This window comes from Dromiciops gliroides, chromosome 3 (assembly GCF_019393635.1).
Source record: "Dromiciops gliroides isolate mDroGli1 chromosome 3, mDroGli1.pri, whole genome shotgun sequence".
NCBI lineage: Eukaryota > Metazoa > Chordata > Mammalia > Microbiotheria > Microbiotheriidae > Dromiciops > Dromiciops gliroides.
The window spans coordinates 421,518,708-421,543,005 of record NC_057863.1 but is presented as its reverse complement, the minus strand read 5'-3'; positions in this window follow the sequence as shown (position 1 = coordinate 421,543,005).

Below are 24,298 nucleotides of genomic sequence, written 5' to 3'. Positions count from 1 at the left end.
TTTAAAAATTGCAAGTTTATAATCCTGTGATTCCATGAAGAATATAGCATTAGTGCCTCAAAAAGAAAAAAACAAAAAAACAAAAAGCATTCAAGTTCAAATTTTAAGCTGAAGCATAAAAAGACAAATTTTAAAACCAGCAAATGAATGATTTTTTTCACTTCTTAAACTGACTTGTTCTGAGATTATGTGTTTCATAAACATAAATTTCTTTTTGAAATTTTTAAAAAATAAGATTAATCATACTTGGCAGATGTTCTGTGAGGTTTATTTTTTTGAGACTTGGATAAACTTATCCAAAATATTGAATGTAAAGTAATTCCTAAGTGGGGGGTGGGAGATTTTTTTCAGTAAAACTGAAGAGGAAAACTTTTTGAAAGCCCAAATTAGTTCTCCAGTGTCTTATCCCTAAGTAGTATTCAGCAATTGGTTGTGAAGGTCTTAGGTGGGGATGTTCTGGACCATCTGTTCAGTTTTCTATTTGGTATTTTGAAGTAACCAGCACCTGGCATCTGAGGCAATGTTAACATCTGTGTTTTGCTTGCAGTATGCCAGGTATTACTATCAGAACTCCAGAACATTGGTGCACCTCTGTTCTCCTGGGATACAGTCCTAAATTAAACCAAGGTCAGTCAAATGTTCTCTGAAGCCAATTTGAAATAACAACAAATGAATATTTGGGCCAGCATTTGATTGCAGAGATGTCTTTGCCTGTGTCCATGAAGTATTAAGTCAGGAGGAGCTCTTAGAATTTTCCAGATTACCCAGAAGGTCAAATAGATTCTAGGTCCAGCCCTGGTTTGTTTATCTACTTACAGTAAAGGCATACTTAAAAAAAAAATCTTCCAGTTCACTTTGTTCTGTGTAGACTCCAACACAACCCAGACTAAGATTCCATTCTCCAAAAGGTTTCACAAAAGCCTTTTATTTCAGAATGTTTCAGCCTTGAAGAGGGGATATTTGCAGTTGAAGATTCCCTTGAATTGCTTTGGAAAGAAGTTCACCTTCATGTTGTGACATACATAATCACAAGCAAATAATATTTTAAGAGTAAATGTTTGGGCCAAGTCAAAAAGTACATTTGAAAATATTGGCTTCCTATTGATCCAGCCACAAAATAAAGTATTCAGGTCAAAGAGGAAAATTAAGTCTTGCAAGGTTCTGGGTTCCCTGTCTTTTTCAACTTTGGTTCAGATAATTTACCTCCTGGTAAAAGTGGAAAAAAAGAGGGGTAAAAGGGGAGACTTATTTACTTCACATGAGTGATAAAAGAATCAAGAGAAGCAGAGAATGTTATAGTTACATAATTATATACAGGGTCTTTTTAAAAAATTTATTTTATTTTATTTATAATATAAAAAAGCATTTCCATAACATAGTAAGAATAATAAAGTGCACATGAAACTGCAAATCTATTATGTAAAACTTGCTATTTTAAAATATATAATGAAGCTATATAAATTTCTTTTTTTCTTTTTCTCCCTCCTCTCCACCCTAGAGATGATTGCCATTAGACAAAAATATGTATGTGAGTACATATGTATGTATGTATATATGTACGTATAATCATTCTATACAAATTTCTATTTATCAGTTCTTTCTCTGAATGCAGATAAAACTTCCTTCATATGTACTTTTTAGTTAATGTGGGTATTTATAATAGACAAAATGACAGTCACTCAAAGTTGTTCTTAAATCAACATTACTGTTACTGTATACAATGTTCTCTTAGTTCTGCTCATTTTGCTCTTCATACATTGTGCTTATTTTGTGCGTCTGTCCATGTTTTTTTCTAAAATCAATGAATTCATAATTTCTTATAGTACAGTCATATTCCATCATGATCATACACTACAACTTGTTCAAAAATTCCCCAATTGATAAGCATCCCCTAAATTTCCAGTTCTTTGCCACCACAAAGAAAGCTGCTGTAAACATTTTAGAACATATAGGTTCTTTTCCTTTTTCCCTAATCATCTTGGGAAATAGACCTGGTAGTGGTATTGCTGTGTAAAAGGGTAAAAGCAATTTAATAGCTCTTTGGACAAAATTCCAGATTGCTCTCCAAAATGGTTGGATCAGTTCACATAATAACAACATTGCCTAAATGCAGCAGCCATAGTATCTGTTATAGTTGTACAGAGACAAATAAGAACATACTTTCTTTTTTTTTCCCCTCTTTTTTTTTTAATGAGGCAATTGGGGTTAAGTGACTTGCCCAGGATCACACAGCTAATAAGTGTCAAGTGTCTGAGGCCGGATTTGAACTCAGGAACTCCTGAATCCAGGGCCGGTGCTTTATCCACTGCGCCACCTAGCTGCCCCCATACTTTCAAATATTAGACTATTAGATTAAACTTTAGAGGAAGTTGCATTGCTTTTGACATTTGAAACCTGGTCTGGATGGAAGGAAAGCCAACTGCAGTCAAGCTCCAATCCCACATGCAATTCTGACTAGTAAAAATTATAATTCTGTTTGGCTCTTTCTCTGAAGAGGAAAGAGAAGAGAGCGGGTATCAGACTTCAGATGATGGTGTTCAAACTACCTCATCTTCAAAGTGTACTTCCACAGGTGAGAAAAATCATAATCTTAATTTTCTTCCCAGGATAGCAGATTTTCTTAATCCAGTTGAAATAAATCTTTTAAAAGTTTAGAGTTACCAATCTTTCAGAAGGAATATTTGATATTTACATGTTATTTTAGAAGAGAGTTTCTAAACCTAGAGTTCATGATCTTTAAATGACAACTATATTTTAATACTTAGTAGTATTAATTCTTAGTAATAATGAATTTAGCTTATTCTTCAATCCATATGTATTCTATACATTTTTTTCTTTTTTTTTTCTTTTTTTTGCAGGGCAATGAGGGTTAAGTGACTTGCCCAGGGTCACACAGCTAGTAAGTGTCAAGTGTCTGAGGCCAGATTTGAACTCAGGTACTCCTGAATCCAGGGCCGGTGCTTAATCCACTGTACCACCTAGCTGCCCCTATTCTATACATTTAAAAGCATTATCCTATGGAGGAGTTCAGAAATTTCATTAGACTTCCATAGTGGTATCACACACTCAGAAAGAGAGAGAGAGAGAGAATACCAGTGATTTAGAGTTTGCAAAGTACTTTATACTAACTCATTCACGCTTCCTAAAAGGCCTGTAAATGGTAATTATTGCAAATGATAAAACACAGGCTCAGAGAGAAAAATGAAGTAATATTCCACAATCATATAGCCAGCAAGTATCAGAGGTACAACATGAATCTATGTATTCTCTTCAAGTTGAAAGCTTTATTTACTACAATGGCGATTTTCAGCATTTCAGAAAGAAAACAGACTAAAGGATCAGAGTAAGTTAGAGTTTGGGGGTTATCTAGTTCAAACTTCTCATTTTACAAATAAGGTAATGTGAGGTTAACTAACTCGCACAGGGACACACCATTAGTTAGTTTCAAGAGAGCAGAACCAAGAGAACATTATACACAGTAACAGCAATATTGTATGATGATCAATAGTGAATGACAGTGCTTCTTAGCAATACAATGATCTAAGACAATTCTAAAGGACTTATGGTAAATAATGCTATCCACCTCCAGAGAAAAAACTGATGGAATCTGAATACAGATTGAAGCACACTATTTTTGCACTTGTGTGTGTGTGTGTGTGTGTGTGTGTGTGTGTGTGTATTCTCCTTTCATCTGGGTCTTCTTTCACAACATGACTAATATTGAAATATATTTTGCATAATTGTACATCTAAAACCTATATCAAATTGCTCAGGGAAGCAGGAGAGAAGGGAAGGAATGAGGGAGAAAATTTGGAACTCAGGTTTTTTTAATGAATGTTTAAAATTTTCTTTACATGTAATTAGGAAAAAATAAAATAATATTTTTAAATGGGACTAGAGCACAATTAGCTTTAATCATAAACCACTGCTTTCCCCCTACACCAGGGTTTCCCAACCTGAAGGACATGGACCATCAGGGCATAAAAGAAGCTTGTCAGGGGATACAGAGACTATTTATTTGACTGTGTTCTGATAAACATTTAATAACTTAATGAAACTAAAATTCTTATTCCTAAACATATTAATGAAAAATTAATCTTATTTTTTTCTTGAAAGCCAAAGAGCTTGGGGACTGAGGAAGGCTAGAACTCCAGTCCTAAACTGTGCTGTTATTAGCTTAAAATTTGGAAATGTTTTTTGTTTACTTGCAGATGTGTCAGACTTGGCTCTTATTCCTTTTAATGAAAAGAGATTTTATATGGTTATGACTGCCAAAGTACTGATCCTAATCATCCATTTAAAGGAATAAAAAGTTTTATAATCACCACCACCACAAATAGTCATATAAGGCTTTTTAAGTATTGCCAAGCAATCTATTATCTCATATCATGAGGGAGATGCTATTGATTATTCTTCCCATCTTACAGATGAAGAAACTGAGGTAAGTAGAAGTTAAGGGATTTGCCCTAGTAAGTTTCTGAGGAAGGATTCAAATTCAGATCTTCTTAACTATGAGTCCAACACTATAGTCATCTAACAATTTTCAATCAGTCAACAAACATTTAAGTGTCTACTTTATGCACTGTATCAAACACTAGGATTAAAATGATAAAAAAGTAATACAATCCCTACTATCAAGAAGCCATCATTCTGACAGGGAAGAAAATATGGACATATACAAACATATACAGGATAAATACACAATTTATGGAAAGTATAGGTGACTTAGAACAGGAGGGCACTGGCAGTTATGAGGATCAGTAACATCATTTGCCTCTTCAAAGAAGAGAGGTTTCCTTGTATATAGGAAGGAATATATGTGAGACTGCAATGACAGGTTAGGGCCAAGTTGTAAAGAACTTTAAAAATCAAACAAACAAGTTTATATTTTATTCCAGAAGAAAGAGGGAGCCACTATAGTTTAGTGAGTAAGGGAATGGCATGGTCAGATCTGTACAGATTTGCTAGCTTGTGAAGGATGGATTGGGATGATCATCATTCACCAAATGAAAGTTATAGGTATAGTTAGATATAGATATAGTTATATTGATAGATAGATATAATTATATATAGTTATATATATATACATATATATAGTTATATGTTAAGTTAGATGTATAGTTAGATTGTTGCAAGAACTATTCCCCACAAGTAGCATTAGGGTATCACTTTGTAGCTTGAAAGGAGGCAGAATAGATATCTCTAACCTCTTCTCTCCCTACCTTCCTCCAATAGAGACATTAATTCCTGCCAGGAGAGGAAGCATGAGGTTGAGACCAGAATTTTAGTGACTCTTCTCTCCTGGAGGTTCGGTGCGGGGAAGCGGGGGGAAATAAGGATGGCCAAGGTAAAATTATATCTATCTGTATTTATGTATTATTAGTTCTGACCACTGTTTCATTAATGGAGCAAACCAGGTTTTTACCCAAGCTTTATACCCAAAGCTTGACCCTTTTCCTACAAAATACCAGTTCCACAATGAATACATAAGAATAATCAAAGAAATTTCTTCATGTAATTCCATAGCAAACAGAAATCAGAGAAAGTAAGCATAAGAGAATATGTAACAGATAACACAGAGTGTAGTTTCCCCATTGGGAGTGAGGTAACTCAGCTCAATCAAGAGAGAATTCTAGATCTTAGCCAAGGAGAAATTTCTAGGGTCTCTAATGTAGCAAACTAGGGATAGGGACATGACAAAGTCTGTCCACTTGTCTTGTGTCAGCTTCTTCTAAAAGTCTTTTCCTTCATTAACCTGAAGTGGTTGGTATTGTCCATTCTCTCTCACACAGATGGAAGCCAAAAGCCAGAAACACTAGAAGTGACTGAGGCACCTGAAGAGTCCCCTTCATTAAAACAAAGGTCATGAAGCAAAAGAACCATCACAACTAGTAAAAGTTTATTGACAAATATTTCAAGGTTCCTTGGATAGGATTTTAAGAATTAGTGAACTAGGGAAACAGACTTTTTAACAATATTTTTATTAAATCCTTATTTCATACAAGGTACTATGCTAGGTGTTTGAAATACAAAGGAAAAAAATAAATTCCTGCCATCAAGGAATTCCTCAAGGAACTTGGATTTTACTGAAAAGATGCAACATGTACACATACATATATAGGATATGAATGTATATATTTACAGTATATATGTGCATACATATAATATGTATATGTCTACACATATACTTATATAACATTTTTATATAAAAATGTTATAAATATTTTATTTTACATAATTTTGTTATATTATAAATATGTTTCTATAATTGTGTAATATTATAAAATTATGTTTTATTATTTTATATAAAACTCTATTTACATGATTTTATGTGTTCTATACATGTATAAAAGATAAAATTAGAACACTAAACACTAGGGGGCAGCAGAGTGGATAAATAAAGGCCTCATATCAGAAGGAGGTGGCAACAAAATTGTACTTGGAAGAAAGCTAGAGATTCTCAGAGGAAGTTTATCATAGACATGGAAGATTACAACCAGAGCAAAGATATGAAGGTGGGAGATAGAATAAAATATTCAAGAGGTCATCTAACTAGTTAGCATATCATACTCAAAAAAAACCCTATAAATTCAGCATGGTGTACAATCTATAGCTATATAGTTGTTAACTACAGTGATGAAATAATAGATTTGTAGGGTTTACGGGCCAGAAAACACCTGAAAAATTATTTTACAAGTAAAGAAACTGAGGCCCACAGAGGATAGTGATTGACCCAATAACATATAAGTAATTAGTAGAAGATCTGACTCTAGAACTTGATTCCTAATTTATTTCCTAATTGATAGCTCATAATACCTTTTTTTATCCTGTTGTTTTTGTAACCATTTTTTTACTTAAAATCCCACAGTTTTTAGCATTTTATGCTACTTTGGACAATGAGATAAAACACAGGCTCAAAATTCATTGCAGACTAATAGCTGCAATAAATATCTCAAGGTACTTTTTTACAAAACCCATTTTCTTTAAAAGGCACCATGTTATCATCAGGGGTTGACTAAGATTCAAAATAAAGACTAGAACCTAGCAGAAGAATGCTAATTAATTTTTGCTGTGGTTCTGCTACTGAATATACGTGTAATTTGGGGAAATCAATGCCTTTGGAACAAGTCAACATCACCTCCACTGTTAAAGTATAATTAAAATTCATTGGAATCACAGGAATTATGGGCCAGAATAAAATATGTTGACCTTAAGTCACTGAAATTTTTACACTAAGAATGACAAAGTGAAATCCTGAAAAGTCTTAGCTTACACTGTATAAACACATTAGTAACACAGGCAACCCAAACAGGTGGAGTTGTTATGGATGAAGATGTTGATTAGAGAAAAATCCATGATCAGACACATCAATGGTGGGCATGGCTAACTGAATCCCTGAGGAGAATTTGGGCCATCTAACTTGTATCTAATAGTATTTAAGGACTGAAAGTATAAGGATCTAAATTGTATATCTAAATAAATGAGAACATAAAGTTAAAATTGAAGTTGACAATTGTTTATGTGCCTTTCAAAGTGGAAAGAATAGGTTTTAGTATTTGAATATTTCACAACTTAAAAACTACTATTAAAATCCCACTTATTATGGTATGGAATTGAGTCTGGATTCTCAAAGGTGAGGTCTATGAACAAAAACGCTAATATTTTGTAGTCATCTAAAAATGCTTTAAATATGGGCCTGACCAAGGACTGTCATCTGAGCCTAGCCAAGTTAGAAGGGGTTCCACAACAAAAGCTTGGACAGAAAGGGATAAACTATCTTGGCCACCCAGCAGGTTGATAAGGTAAGAAGGGTTGGGATGGTTAGTTAAAGAAAGAATGTCTGCATTGATGAATTCTCATTTTTAAAACAGTTAAAAATTGGGGCAGCTAGATGGCACAGTGGATAAAGCACCGGCCCTGGATTCAGGAGTACCTGAGTTCAAATCTGGTCTCAGACACTTAACACTTACTAGCTAAGTGACCCTGGGCAAGTCACTTAACCCCAATTGCCTCACCAAAAAAAATAATAATAATAAAAAATTTAAAAAATAAAAAAGCAGTTAAAAATTATCTAATGGACTTTGGTGTTTTATATTGTTTGATTGGGACATCAAGGCAAGGAGGGTGGAAATGAAGGAGCAATACAACTGAGAGGCAAGAAGAACTGGGAAAGAGTGGGGTGAAGAGATTCAAATTTGGAGTAAAAAGTGGGAGTAGGACTTTCATGTAGCAGAGAAAGAGGAACAGGTATAACCTATTCTTCTGAAGAGTGTGTAGAGGTGAAGTAAGAGGAAAACCTAAAAAAGGGTATCAAAATAAGACCCGAGTTCAAGTCACATCTCTGATATATACTACCCAAGTATTTTAATTAACTTTCTTAGACTTCAGTTTCTTCATCTATAGAATGAGGAGGTTGGACTAGATGGAGTGTGAGGTATTTTCCATACCAGAGATTCATGATTTACATGATCCTACAAGAGACCTAGGTTTCTGAAGTACCGAGCTGAAGAGAAGAGAAAAATGAAGGCTTTTGGAAAGCAGATCTCTTCCATTTCTCTCCTCTCAGGATTATATCCACACTGTGCCACTGCGTTCTTTGGGGATGCCCAGGTTACAGGTGGAAGTTCTCTCACAGAATTTTTTATCAGCCTCATGACTTTCCGGAGCACTAATAGTACAAATTCCTACATGGGACCCTAGTCACTTAACCCTCATTGCCCTGCAAAAATAAATAAATAAATAAATAAAAATAAGAAGCAAAAAATATAAAGGAAGTACACAAAATATATAGACAGTCTCCAAAAGATAAGGTACAACTGATTTGCAAGCTTCCTGAACATATAAAAGAAACATCAGTATCAGTAATGCCATCAGAGGGAGAATCTGCAGCACCGGATACGAGAATCTCCTCTCCTAAAGAGGACAGGTCCAAAGTTTTCAAACCTCAGCCACCTGCCAGAATGGAGTCACTGTTTATCACAGGCCAAATTAACACTTTACTGCCAGAATATCAAAGCATTCACTGCACAGAATTTGGACAGATCCTTTAGGACTGAGGGTCTCCAAGAATACAACAGCTAGCAAGAAGAAACCTGTCCAGTATGATAAGTTGTCTATCACCTGCAGACAGCTCTTTCAAGAAATAGAATTTTCTTGATGAAAATGACAGTACTCATTTGATATCATTGGCTCACTTTGGTCATAAAAATGTTCTTATGAAAAAATAATATTTGTTTTTAATATTTTAAAAATCCCTTATTCCTGACTAATGCACTTACCAAGTCTCTCTGATGTTTTACCATAACAGAGCTTCAATCACAAATGTTCTTGATGAAGGAGAAAATGGAAAGTGATAATATCTAGAGGGTAATTATAAAAAGAAAAGAATAGACTTGCTGTCCTAGAGCACAGAGTAGAAGTTAGAGGGGAGATTAAATATCAATATTAAGTGTAATAATTTTCCATGTTAGGTGATCTGATCATGCTCAGAGCAAACCTTTATTACATAGGGAAGAATTTTCTAACTATTAAAGCTGTTTAGAAACAGATTAGATTGCCCTGTGGAACAGTCTGAGTTAAAAGAATGCTGGACTTGGAGTCATGAGAAATCTGTTTCCAAACCCTACCATCAACAATTCAACTATGGACTATTTGACCTAGGGAAAAAAATCACAACCTCTCTGGGCCTGTTTGCTCATCTATAAAATGGGAATGAGGGTATCTGTAGTAGCTATAACATGCAGTTATTGTGAGAATCAAATGAAATAATATATGTAATAGTCTTTCGATATTTAAAGTGTACCAATTCTAGGGCAGCTAGATGGCACAGTGGATAAAAGCACCGGCCCTGGATTCAGGAGGACCTGAATTCAAATCCAGCCTCAGACATTTGACACTCACTAGCTGTGTGACCCTGGGCAAGTCACTTAACCCTCATTTCCCTGCCCCCCAAAAAATTTTTTTAAGTTTAAAAATGTACCAGTTCTTAACAATCATTCATTCTGTCATAGAAGGTGTTTGAGCAGAGGCTGCATGATCATCTCTTAGGAATGTATAGAGAGTAATTTAAGAGATAGTTGGGTCATCTAGATAACCTTTAAGATCTCTTCATGCTCAACAATATTTGTAGTATCATAAGAACAGAGCTGAAAAATAGTATTAGAACCATTTTAGCTACCAAATGAGGCAACTAAAAACAAACAACAAAAATAGCTACCATAAATATCAGTATTTTGATAGGACAAAATATTCTGAGTGCCAAACATCTTATAAATGAATGATTAGGATGTGAACAAAATGGAGGGCTAGACATTTTCTCTATTCCCCAAGACTTCTCAAATGTCTACAAAACCGAATTTATACACCAAAAAAGCACAACTTTAGCTGTCTTCATAATCTAAGATACTCAGAATCTGAAAGCTTAAAAAAAAAACAACCAGGAACTAATACTACCCCTGAGCTCAAACAGTACCACACATACTTCCCATGATACCACCAGAAAAGCTATACTAGGAGACCGCAGGACATAACACAAGCTTACAACAAAACCTACCCTTACACCCCAGTTCATTCTCACTATTTCCAGTTGGAGACCTTGGCTCTAGGCTGCAGAAGTTTGATCATACTGAGATAGTCAGCTTGGTCACAAGCTCCTTCTGGAGCAATAGCCTGCTGGGGCCTGCAACCAAGAATGTGGCAAGAGGTATAGAGACAAACTAAGGATCATAGGTCTCCCTAAAGAATACAACAGGACAAAAAAACATTAAAACTGTAATGAAGGAAATAATAAAACAGAATTGCACAGAAGCTTTGAATATAGAAAATGAGATCCCAATTCAAAGAATTCACAGATCATCTTCAGAAATACACACACACACACACACACACACACACACACACACACACACACACAGGCTGCAAACTCCTAGGCACATAGTGAGTGCTCAAATTTAACATAATTTAATTCAGAAACAAGTTCTCCAAACCATCAGGAGAAAGACTTTTAAATACATTCAAATAATGCAAGACTATTCTTTACCCACTACAAAAAAGAGGAAGGAATGTAATAATGTGTTCCAAAGAGCACAGGAGTTCAGGATATACCCAGGGTGACCTATAATCATATTAAAAACCAAAACTTCCAAAACCACATGATCATCTCAATAGATGCAAAAAAAAAGCCTTTGACAAAGTACAACATTCTTCAATGCTAAAAACTCTACAAATTATAAGCATAGAGAGACCTTTTTAAAAAAATATCATAAAAATACCTACCTAAAACCAAAACCAAACATCATATGCAATGGGATACACCAGAATCTTTTCCAATAAATATGGGAGTGAAGACAGAATACCAACTCTCTCCACTATAATTTGATATAGTTCTGGAAGTGCTCACAATAGTGGTAGGTAACACAAACATAAGGAATTAAAGGAATAAAACTAGTTAAGAAGAGAGGAAAGTATCCCTTTTCTGCTGATAACCTGGGAAACTCGAGGGAATCAACAAAAATACTCATTTTTGAGACAATTAATAGTGTCTCCAAAGTTTTATGCTACAAAATAAATCCTCAAAAATCAACAGCATTTCTAATAACAACAATAACAAGCAATAATAAAAAGCAAAATCTCCTTCCAAATAACTGCCACTTGCATAAAATATCTGAGATCTGGGATTAACCTCCCAAAATCTAAACTAAAATCTGCATTACAGTTGTATTGATCGAATTACAAAGTGTCCCCTAAAGAAATAAAGAACAGCTTAAATAGCTAGAGTAATAATAATTGCTTATGGATATATATATAATATAATATATATATGGATATATATATACATAATAAGAATGCCAATACTACCAAAATTAATGTAAACTTTTAATGCAATACCATTTTTAGATGGAAAAGCTAGGTGAAACAATGAGCCTTGAATCAGGAAGACCTAAGTTCCAATCTACCTTCAGACACTTACTAGCTGTGTGACCTTGGGCAAAGCACTTAACCCTGTTTGCCTCATCTGTAAAATGAGCTGAAGGAAATGGCAAACCACTTCAGTATCTTTGCCAAGAAAACCTTCTATTGGGTCACAAAGAGTCAAACTAAAACAGCTCAACAACAACAACAATACATTTACCAAGGGAATGCTTTATGGAGCTTGATAAAATTGTAACAAAAATCATTTGGAAAAAAAAAAAAAGATCTAGCATATCAAGGGAAATGATGAAAAGAAGAAGGGAGAATAGCATATTCAGACCATAAACTACATTATAAAGCAGCAGTCATCAAAAGCATCCAATATTGATTAAAGAATAGAGAGATAGAGCAATTAAATACAGTAGACGAGAGATTCAGAAACAATAAATCTCAATAAAACAATGGACAATATAAGTTGTAAAGGGAAAAAATCCCTATTTGATAAAAACTGGTGGGAAAACTGAAAAACAGCCTAGCAGAAATTAGGCTTAGACTAACACCTTCCATCACACTCTACAATACATTCTAAATGGATATATGACCTTAATATTAAAGATCATACTTTATATAAAAAAGAAGAGAAATAAACCATACATCTCTTAAACAAATAAGAGATAGAGGGAACTATAAAAGATAAAATGAATAATGGAATATTTGAAACTTAAAAGCTTCAGCACAGACAACATTACAGCACCTAGGATAAGAAGAGAAGTGGTCAATTGGGAAAAAAAATATTTGTATCGGATCTCTCTGATAAGGGTTTTTTATTCAAGAGATATAAATAATTAATAAACATATGACTGATTGTCACTCCCGAATAGATAAATGGTCAAAGGATATAAACAGTTCTAAAAAGAACTGCAAAGTATTGACAACCACATAGAGAAAAAATCCAAATCACCAATAATAAGAGAAATGCAAATCAAAACATCCTTAAAGTTTTACCTCATACCCTGAAAGTTGGCCAAAAAACAATACCCCCAAATTGTCAACAATGTTGGAGGGGTAATGGAAAGATTTACCCACTAATGTAATGTTGGTGTGAAATAGTACAACCATTTTGGAAAGCAGTTTTGCATTATGCAAATAAAGTAACTAAAATGTCCATATTCTTTGATTTTTTATTAGGCTTATTCCCCACCAAGGAAGCCATCAATAAGGAAAAAAAGTCCCCATATACTCCAAAATATTTGTAGCAACACTTTTTATAATAGCTAAGAATTAAAAACAAATTGGATGTCCATCAATTGGGGAATGGGTAAACAAATTTTGGCACATTAGTGTAATGCAATATCACTATGCTGTAAGAAATGATGTGTGTGATGAATAGAGAAACATGGAAAGATTTATATGAATTGGTTCAGAGTAAAGTAAGCAGGAATAAGAGAAAATATACACAGGAACTAAAATATAAATTAAAGAACAACACATCAAAAAAACAAAAGTAAATTAAATTAAATTATGCAGATTAAATAGGACCCAAATGAAGAGATATGAGAAAATACCCCCAACCACTGTGGAGGTGGGAGTTCCACAGGTGTTACACATTGCACATGTTTACCTTCTCAATGTATCAATCAGATGAGCTGAATTTTTTTTCATCTCTTAAAAAAATACTATTTGTCACATGATATGGCTCTCTGAGAGGCATATTAGGGGATAATTGTAATAACTATGGCGATCTTAAAAACAGAAAATATCAACAAAAATATTTTTAAATTAATGATTCACACACAGATCCTCTTTAAACTTGAAAAACTTGAACTATTTTCAAGATTTATAACCACTATTTAGCCCATCCTCTACACATCTACTTTTAAAAATTAATATTCCTTTGATAGTGCCATATTAATATTGTTTTAAGGTTCTTTGGTTTCTGAATAACCAGACCTTTATATCTGGAAGAGATCAAAGCAACTTCCTTCCATATGAAGCACAACATTTTTAGAACAAAATCTTCCTCCCTTGGTTCTTAGAGAAGCAGACCTTCTAATCCTCTTCCTTTTCCCTCTCCTCATCTTCCTTCCCTTTTTCCCCTCTCCTCCAACTTCTTTTTTTTTCTATCCTACCTTTCCTTCTCCTTTTTCCTCTCCTGCCTTCTTTTCTTCATCCCCTTTTCTACCTCCATCTTCTTCTTCTTCTTTTTCTATTCCACCCCACCTACTTCCTTCTTTGGAGCATCACCATCTTTTTATTTGAAACTCCTGAGGTAATTCTACTTCTATATTTTCTTTTTTGTACCTTGGGCTTTAAAAAGCCACTGTCTCAGCTGCTTTCAATTAAATCCTCAAATTGGTGATGGGTAGAAAATTTAGCAAATTGCTATTTTTAAGAACCAGGTTAATATTTATTTTTAAAATAAAACATTGTATAAAAAGTTAGTGATTTTCTTCATAATGAGCACCAAAGTAATTACTCCATTAAGGTGTGACTCTTCTCAATCAGCTATGTTAATTCATTACTTTCCATTAACATCCTGTTAATGTTTGTTTGTTTGTTTTTAATATATGCTGTGAGCAGGCCATTCACACATTTTTCCTGTGTGTTTTCACTGTTTCCCTAACTATATTTCAAAATTAGAGCCCTGAAGAATTTGAAATTTCATTGGAGAAAATTAACAAATACACACGAGTGAAATTGCACCATTTTCAGAGGAAAATGTTGACAAATGCAAATTAAATTGGAAAAATACACATAAAAGTGTGGAGGATGTGATAAATCATAGGGGACTCACTAGATGATAATTCATCTCCTCCTGCTCCATATCTGGTCAGCTCCACATCCATTTCATTTACCATCTCCCATCTGCTACACCTCTATATCCCCCAAGCAATCATAGCTCCTTGGCCACCTTGTCTCACCATTCTCCTTTCCAACTCCCATTTATATTTTATTTCTCACTCCGAGAATTTAAGGTCCTTGTTTGTTGTTTTTCAGATCCCCAACACTTAGCTCAGTGGTTAGAAAATAGTAATCACTTAATAAATGCTTTATGTATTGATTGACAATAATAACTGACATTAATATGGTATTTCAAAGTTTGCAAAGTGTTCTATGTATGTCTTCACATTTGATCTTAAAAACAACCCTACAGGTTAACATTTACAGATATTATGATTCTCTATTTATATATGAGGAATTTGCAACTCAGAGAGGTTGTGATTCAAGATTCACACAAAGAGTCAGCATCTTGGGCAGGATTCAAACTTAGATCCTCCTGACTATTAAAGTTAAGCAATCTATCTCCTTTGCCATGGGGAAATTCATCTAAAACTGAATTTAAGTAACATTTAGCAGAAAGATGAGATTTTTCTCCGATTGGGTAACTGGAGGTGTTCAAATAAAGGCTGGTGACCACTTGTCAAGGATGTTGGAATAGTTTGCCTACAGAGTATATGGAATACTGGACTTGGAGTTAGGAAGACTTAATTCAAAACCCGCCTCAGACTTCCTAGCTACATGACCTTGGGCAAGTCTCTGAACCTGCCTACCTCAATGTTCTTACCTGCAAAGTGAAGATAATAATAACACTTATCTCTCAAGGTTGTTGTGAGGATGAAATGAGATAACATTTGTAATATGTAGTATGTAAGTGCTAGCACTTGTTGGTTGTTTTTGAAGGGGATATTGATGCTTGATGTTAAAGACTGGTCTAAGTAGTACCTAAAGTCCTTTCAATTATAGGATACTATGGATCTCTTACTCTAAGATTGCTCCCACAGGGCCAGTCAATGGCACTCTTAGAAACTGGGGGGAAAACATCTCTCTTACCCAGAGTTGGCTTTGTTATATTGACTTTCATTGAAAGATTGTATTCCATGCTCTATTCCCTAATGTGAGAAAAAGTTTAAAGAAATGGGATCTGAAGTAGTCTAACCTGGTTATAACAAAAACAGGAAACTTTACAAATAAAGACAGAAACAGGGCTGAATAAAAACAAACAAATAAATTATACTAGAAAGATGTTTGCCTGGAAAAAGCTTAAGAGATTATTGGAAAAGCAAGAAAGGGTTGAAGAAGTGATATGAGCAAGGAAAGATCTGCAAAATGCCTTTAAATTAAAAGTGATAAGGTGAATGCAATGTGTTGTGTTTTTTTTTAAATAGAGAGTACTATACTTATTTGGACTTGTAAAAAATACATCATTTTAATTTTCTTAAGCACTACTTATCAGTAACACACTTAAGAGAACCTAGAGCTAAATATATGGGCCTATCATGTGTTGATAGCAAACTATAATTAAGCAGATAAATGGTTGTGTTTGTAATTGATGAGTTAACTAATCGACATACTGAAAACTTTCCTTTTGAATATCATTAATCAGTGCAAAATGGGAAGTTCTGTAGAAATCACATTTCACCCACAAGATGAATTTACTAATTCAGTAATACACCCCTTGGTGCTTGCTGTTGATGTCACAAACCACAAAGCCTTCTAGGTCAGGCTAGAGAATCATAAACAGTGATATATCAACCTTTAATTTTGCAGCCTGAGAGCAGCTGGAGGTCATTGAGGCCTTGTAGGCATTCACATCTCTGCCTCTGATATCAAGAGAAATATTCCATGAACAAAATGGGGGGAAAGAGATGGAGAGAGGGGGAGGGGAGTAGAGAAAGCTACACCTTATCTTTCTTAACATTCCTTAAAAACTTCTACTAGGCTTTTCACCATTGTGTTTGATTTAATTTAAAGAAATGCTAGTCTGCAGTAAAATTTTATGACTTTCTTATCTTCGGGAAGCTTTAGCAAGAAGCCTATATGCTCCTTTCCCAGGGCTATCGTGATTTCTGTCTTTCTAGTTGGAAAACCTATTTCACCCCTCTTAAAAATGTGTTAAGAATAAATTCTACAAGCAAAAAAGAAAGAAGCAGTCTCAAAACTATGTGAATAAAACCATTTTTTGCACCTTTCAGACTATATAAATAATGTGTTTAGAGGTCTGGGACTGCAGTTCTGTGGACATTGTATTACTCAACATACAGCCACTAGATTTGGCCTCACCAAGTATTGGAAGAGATGAAAAATTCAGGGCCTGTGTCTGCCAGTTTTCACAGTAGACTGGAATAAAGTTGTTTAATGCATGTTTGCTTTGCCTAGGATATACTATTAATTTAAATGTTATATTGAGGGGGCAGCTAGATGGCGCAGTGGATAGAGCACTGGGCCTGGATTCAGGAGTACCTGAGTTCAAATTTGGCCTCAGACACTTAACACTAACTAGCTGTGTGACCCTGGGCAAGTCACTTAACCCCAATTGCCCCCCCCCAAAAAAAAGTTGTATTGAGCATTCTTCAGTTGCAAGAGGTCTTGGTATGTGGATGTGGGTGTGGGTGTTTATATGCTCCAAATGTTGCAGCATCAGTGTTACTTAAGGACAAAAATTACAGTTGCAAGTGGGGGGGTGGTTTCTGTAGCGAATAGAATAATTAGCAGAAATACAAAAGAATAATCATCTCAGGCTGGCCACCCATGACTTGAATGCATTTCCTTCTTACCTCTGTCTCTTAGAATTCAGTTTCACTCAAGGCTCAGCCCAATTACCTCCTCTTGCACTGTCTTCCCTTTGTCCACACCCCTTCCTGAACTGTATTTGATGGCTCTCCTTCTGATTCCTTTAATTTACTTACCAGTGTATATGTTGTATTCTCATAGTAGAATATAAGCTCTGATGAGAGGGACGGATTCAGTTTTGTCACATGATCTCCAACAGTATCTTGCAAAATTTTTTAAATTAGACCAATGATTTCACTAGTGAAGAGAAGTACCAAAAACAAAATGATTCCTTCTATTTCTTTTTTGTTTAAGTATATCATATAGGTAGAATTCACTATGGTAATTGTGTGAAATGGGTGCAAATAAATTTCCTGTTAAACTGATAACCAATTTCCCCATTTAAATAATGAACTGCCTCCCTAGGTTTTTATAAATTATTATTTTAGGTATTTTTTTCAAACACTAATCTTATGTATATATTTGGTTGGATGTATGACATCCTTATACATGTCCATTGATCAGTTTTTATATTTTTTCCCAGGAAGTCCTGACTTTTTCTTTTTTTTCATCCAAACCTGAAGAAATTCTTCAAATAATATGGTAGACAATATAACAGAATTTTCAAAATTCCTCAGCTTGTACAGAACTCTCCCAATATTGTGGTTATTCTTCATTCTATTTACTATTTACGAATAAATTAGGAAATAAATAAATAAATTGTAAATTAGGAAGCAGTGATAATGTAAAGAAAGAGATTGTTAGTCTTTATGAATAACATGAGGCAGCTATGTGGCACATTAGATAGACAACTGAGGTCAGAAATATCTCAGTTCAAATTTGGCTCAGATACTTTCTGAGTGACCCTAGACAAGTCATTTCATTGATGTCTGCCTTAGTTTCTTCATCTGTCAAATGAGTATAATAATATCTTCCCAAAGTTGCTATGAGAATCAGATGAAATGATATTTGTGAAGTTCTTTCCAGTCCTTAAAGTACCATCTAAATGCTAGCTATTTTCATTCTTCTTCTTCTTCTTCTTCTTCTTCTTCTTTTTTTTTTAGTGAGGCAATTGGGGTTAAGTGACTTGCCCAGGGTCACACAGCTAGTAAGTGTTAAATGTCTGAGGCCGGATTTGAACTCAGGTACTCCTGACTCCAGGGCCAGTGACTATCCACTGTGCCACCTAGCTGCCCCTATTATTCTTAACATAATCGAAAATATGTTTAGAAATTATTGTCATTTTTAGGAGAAGCAGTAAATACATATTCTTTTCAGGTACACATAAAACACCTACAAAATAATTGATCACATACTAAGTCATAAATAAACCTGACAGAAATTTGTAAAGGCAGAAAATCTAAATGCTTTCTTTTAGAACACAATTCAATTCAATTAGAATTTAATTATAATAACAAACTAGAGGTATAAAACTATACAGACATGAAAAAATAGTTATTATTTAAGGAAGAAAGCAGGAAAAATAACATTTAAGAATAATAAAAATGCCACATGTCAAACCCTAGAACATGCAGCCAAAGAAATTTTTAAAGGCAAATTTATTTTGCAGGGAAAAATAAATAAGGGAGGAAAAAATAACCTAGTGGATTAATTAAAACTAAGAGCAGAAATAAATAAAATAGAAAGAAAATTAGAAGTTAAATTGATAAATAAAACTGGGAGATATTTTTTAAAACCCATTAACCTTGACTATTATCAAACATTACTTTTTACAAAAATGTGTATCATCAAAATATCAAATGAAAACAAAAGTGAGTACAAGGACAAAAGAAATTTAAAATATTCAGGAACAACATACATAGCTATATTCTAACAAATTAGAGACCTTAAAGAAATAAATTACCTACAAAAATATAAATAACCAAAATTCAATGTGACACTCCATAATATCTTGTATTTGGGAGAAAATGAGGCATTAGTGGGATAGATTGTCCCTCCCTCAGAGATGTTCCTTTTTCCTGCCTAGTACCTCTGCCGAGACTCACATCTGGAATCTTCCATGTTGTAAACTTTCAGCTTCCCAACTAATTGGCATCTACCTATCTATGAATTAGAGGTAGAAACCAAGATGGTTTGTCTGAGACTCCATTACTCCCTAAACATCTGACCCACTTGCATAATGTGAAGTATACCTATTGTGTGAGATAACAAGTTATATGCCTACAATGACTGGGAGAGTGGCCAGAGAGCAGTCTAACCTGTTTTATGGGTCTTGGGGAAGTTTCTCCTAAAGTCATTGATTCCCTTCATCTTCTTGCCATAGCCAGAACATTCTCTCACCCAAGACCAGTACATTCTCCAAATCTTACTTAATCCCAGATATATCCTATGTCTCCAAAGATTAAAGTTCATCATTGTATCTCTGGTGATTATGATTTTCCTGATCCTTGTTGAATCCTTGCATCTTCCTCTTCCCCCATCTCTGTCATTAAAATCCTTCCCTTGAGTTAAAATGCACCAAATGCAAAACAAAAAAACCAAACAAACAAACAAAAATGGGGGGCCCAGGATTCAGGAAGACCTGAGTTTAAATCTGTCCTCAGACACTTGATATTTACTGGCTGTGTGACCCTGGGCAAGTCACTTAAGCTTCATTGCCCTTTACACAAAACAAAACAAAATAAAACAATAATAAGAAAATAAAATGAAATGCACCAAATAAAAACCTTTTATTTTCTTCTTCTCTCCAAGTCTCCTTGTAAAAGCAGCTACAAGTGGAAGGAAAGGCAGTGAGCTCTCGAACTCATGACACAATCACTCCAAAAAATATCCAAATAATGCCATAGGAAAATGCCCAGAGCAGCAAAACTCACAGGAGAAAGTTCTGAAATCATCTTCTAACCAAGAACAGCTTGGAAGGTCAGAAAGAGGGAGCTGCTGTGCTGATACAGGAGTCAGGCCCAACCCCACAGTCACCCTGACACAGATCTAGTCCCAAGAAGGCCACACCAGAGAGGGAGACCCCCAGAGTCTCTGAATCAGCTGAAGCAACAGTGTCATCTGGAACTAAGCTCACAGTCTGGTGAGAGGGCTGAGCCCTGGGCAGGGGGAAGACTGCAGGGGTCTACACTGGTGCTGAGGCAGAACTTGGATTTTTCACCCCTGCTGTGAACCAGGAGGTAGGCTCAAGTAGCAGTGGCCCAGGTAGGGGAGGGTCACAGGCTTGTCAGAGCTAACAACCACAACACCCAAAGCTGATTGATTAGCAAATTGACCTGGACCAGGGAACAGGCCAGGTGAGTGAAGAACCTGATCCTCCTTAAATCATACCACCTGGGACTTCTTAAGCTTGGGATACTGCAGCCTGGAAACAGTGCTCCACTTTAAGGAGCTAAAAGTCAAGTAAAAGAAAGGCATGATGAGCAGACAGAAAAAGGTGAGGACCATTGAAAGCTTCTTCAGTAACAAGGAAGATCGAGTTGCACCCTCAGAGGAAGATGTCGACATCAGGGCACCTATATCTAAAACTTCCAAGAGAAATATGAATGTGTCTCAGGCCATAGAAGTGCTCAAAAAGGACTTTGAAGATGAAGTTAAAGAGGTAGAGGAAAAAATGGAAAGAGAAATGAGGGTGATACAGGAAAGACATGAGAAAAAAGTCAACAGCTTGAAAAGTCAAATTGGCCAAATGGAAAAGGAGGTACAAAAGCTCTCTGATGAAAATAATTGCCTAAGAATTAGGATTGAACAAATGGAAGCCAGTGACTTTATGAGAAACCAAGACACAATAAAGCAAATCCAAATGAATAAAAAAAATAGAGGGCAATGTGAAATATCTTTTGGGGAAAATTGCTGACCTGGAAAATAGGTCCAGGAGAGATCATTTGAAAATTATTGGTCTACCTGAAAACCACATTCAAGGAAAGAGCTTAGACATCATCTTCCAAGATATTCTCAGGGAAAATTGCCCTGAAATTATAGAAGAAGAAGCTAAAATAGAAATTGAAAGAATCCATCAATCACCTCCAGAAAGAGATCCCAAAAACAAAACTCTGAGGAATATTATAGTCAAATTCCAGAGCTCTCAGGTCAAGGAGAAAATATTGCAAGCTGCCAAAAAGAAAGAATTCAAGTACTGTGGAGCCCCAGTCAGGACAGCACAAGATCTAGCAGATTCTACATTAAAGGACCGGAGGGCATGGAATATGATATTCCAGAGGGTAAAGGAATTGGGATTGCAATGAAGAATAACCTACCCAGCAAAACTCATCGTAATCTTTCAGAGGAAAAAAATGGGACTTCAATAAAAAGAGGACTTTCAGATATTTGTAAGGAAAAGGCCTGACCTGAATGGTAAATTTGACTTTCAAATACAAGACCCTAGAGAACTATAAAAAATTGGAGTTGGAGGACATGCCTGGGGTTGTGCAGTGGGTGACTGTCTTGTGTCTGAGGCCAGGTTTTGGCTGGGATCCCCCTGGGTCCAGGGTGGATGCTTTGTCCACTGTGTCACCTAGCTGCCCCATGGTGACATGTTTAGGGTTAAATTGAGGGGTGAGGGGAATGCACTGGGGGAGGGGGAAAGGGCATCAGTGAAATCCTACATGAAAGAAACAGGAAAAGGCTTATGGAGAGGGGGAAGAGATCTGAGAGGAGCAGGGCAGTAAATGAATTTTACACTTATCAGAAAAGACTCAAAGACCTTAAACTCATCAGAGTGGTCACAAGGAGGGACTAACACACACACCCAACTGGTAGAGTAAACTATTTAATCTGAGCAGTAAATGAGTCTAACACTCATCAGAATTGGCTCAAAGATCTCAATCTCATTAGAATGGGCTCAAGGAGGGACTAATGTACACACTCAGTTGGGTGGAGTAATCTCTCTAACCCTGCAGGAAAATAGGAGGGGAAGGGGATAAAGAGAAAGGGTCAAAAGAAGGAAGGGCAGAGTGGGGGAGGGGACAGACAGAAGCAAATCCCTTTTGAAGAGTGATAGGATGAAAGAAGATGGATAATAGAATAAATATCCTGGGGAAGGGGATAGGATGGAAGGGAAACAGTTAACAATAGTAATCATGAAAAAGAGAAAAGGGGGGAAAATTGGGCAAAAAATATTTATAGCAACTCTTAGTGGAGGGTAAGAATTGAGAATAAAGGGGATGTCCATCAATTGAGGAAGGATGGAAAAAGCTGTGCTATATGATTGTAGTGGAATGGTCTTGTGCTACAGGAAATGACAAACAGGATGATCCCTGAAAAAACTGGAAAGGCTAATGAACATCAATGTATAGTGAAGTGAGCAGAGCTGGGAGGACATTGTGCATAGTGACAGCAGTATTGTTCAATGAGCAATTGTGAATGACTTAACTACTCTCAGCAATGCAATGATCCAAGACAATCCCAAGGAACTAATGAAAGAAGTGATAAAAAGAACACTTGTGGATTGTACATATATAACCTGGTTGCAATCTTGTGGAGGGGGGAGAAAAGGGAGGGAGAGAGGGAGAAAAATTTGGAACTCTAAATTTTATGAAAATGAATGTTGAAAACTACCCTTACATGTAAGGGAAAAAATAAAATAAATGCTTGTTGCTAAAAACAAAAACAAAACAAAAAAGAGCAGCTACAAGCACATTGACATTGTTTGCAATATCATATTATCTACCTATGTAAATAACTTGTATAACTATAAAACCATTAATGAATGAAGACAAATAACTGAAGAAATATGCAGTGCTCTTGAGAAGGTCATGTAGGTAAATGAAAATATTCTGAAAACTTATTTACATATTTAATATATCAATCAAATACAATAGGGGTCATATGTAAACTAAATAAAATTATGAAAAATGCATATGAATAAGCAAACAGGCTTTTTTTTGTGCTAAAAACATAAAATCTGGGAAAGGCAGTCTTACATTCACAGACTTTTTGGCAGATAGCCAAGTGATCCATTTCTAGACAGCACTCCTAACTCTCCCATGCATTTTCCACAGTGCCACAAAAACTTTTTCACCCTGGAAGCTCAATTCACCCCTGAATTTCTCTTACTGGGAGTACTCTCCACCTCTATATACTCTTCCTCTGATTAGCTGGTTCCTCCCTGGACCTCCATTTAAAGAGGAAACTCAAGCCTGCCATGTCTTCATTCCTCTCCAGGATTTTCTCCTGACTCTTTTCACTTTCTCTACAACTCCCCCTCTCCTAGTACCTTAATATTTCCTTAATAAATGCTTGACTTGACATGATCAATATCAAAATATTTGACACTTAGCCAAAAATAGATAAATAAATCAATGACAGTCAGTGATCAATCATTTATCAAGTGCCTACAATGAGTCAGGCACTTACTGTGCTGAGTTCTAAAGATACAATGAATGGTAAAAAACAAAACAAAACACAACAAAAAAACAAAAACAGTCTCTACCCTCAAACACCTAACAGTATATTGGGAGAGACAACACTCAAAACAATTGTATCATGAGGAAGGGAATATATATATACATATATAGATATAGATATATACATATATATAGGATATATATATGTATATATATAGGATAAATTAGAGATGACAAAGAAAATTCACTAGAATTAAGGAGAATCAGAAATAGAGATAGTCTTCCAAATAAATGTATGCAACAGAGTAGTGTTTGATAAGCCTATAGAAAAAATATAAAGTGGGGAAAGGTACATTAATTAATGAATGTATTAGTAAATTTGGGGAAAGTGGATGAGTTCAATTATAAATATGTTTAGAGTTATATCTCATATGATGAACCACAGTAAATTTTAGCTAGATAATACATAAATACTTTTTAAAATGCTTTTAAAAGGACAGAAGAAATGGAGTAACAATAATGTATGTATTGTA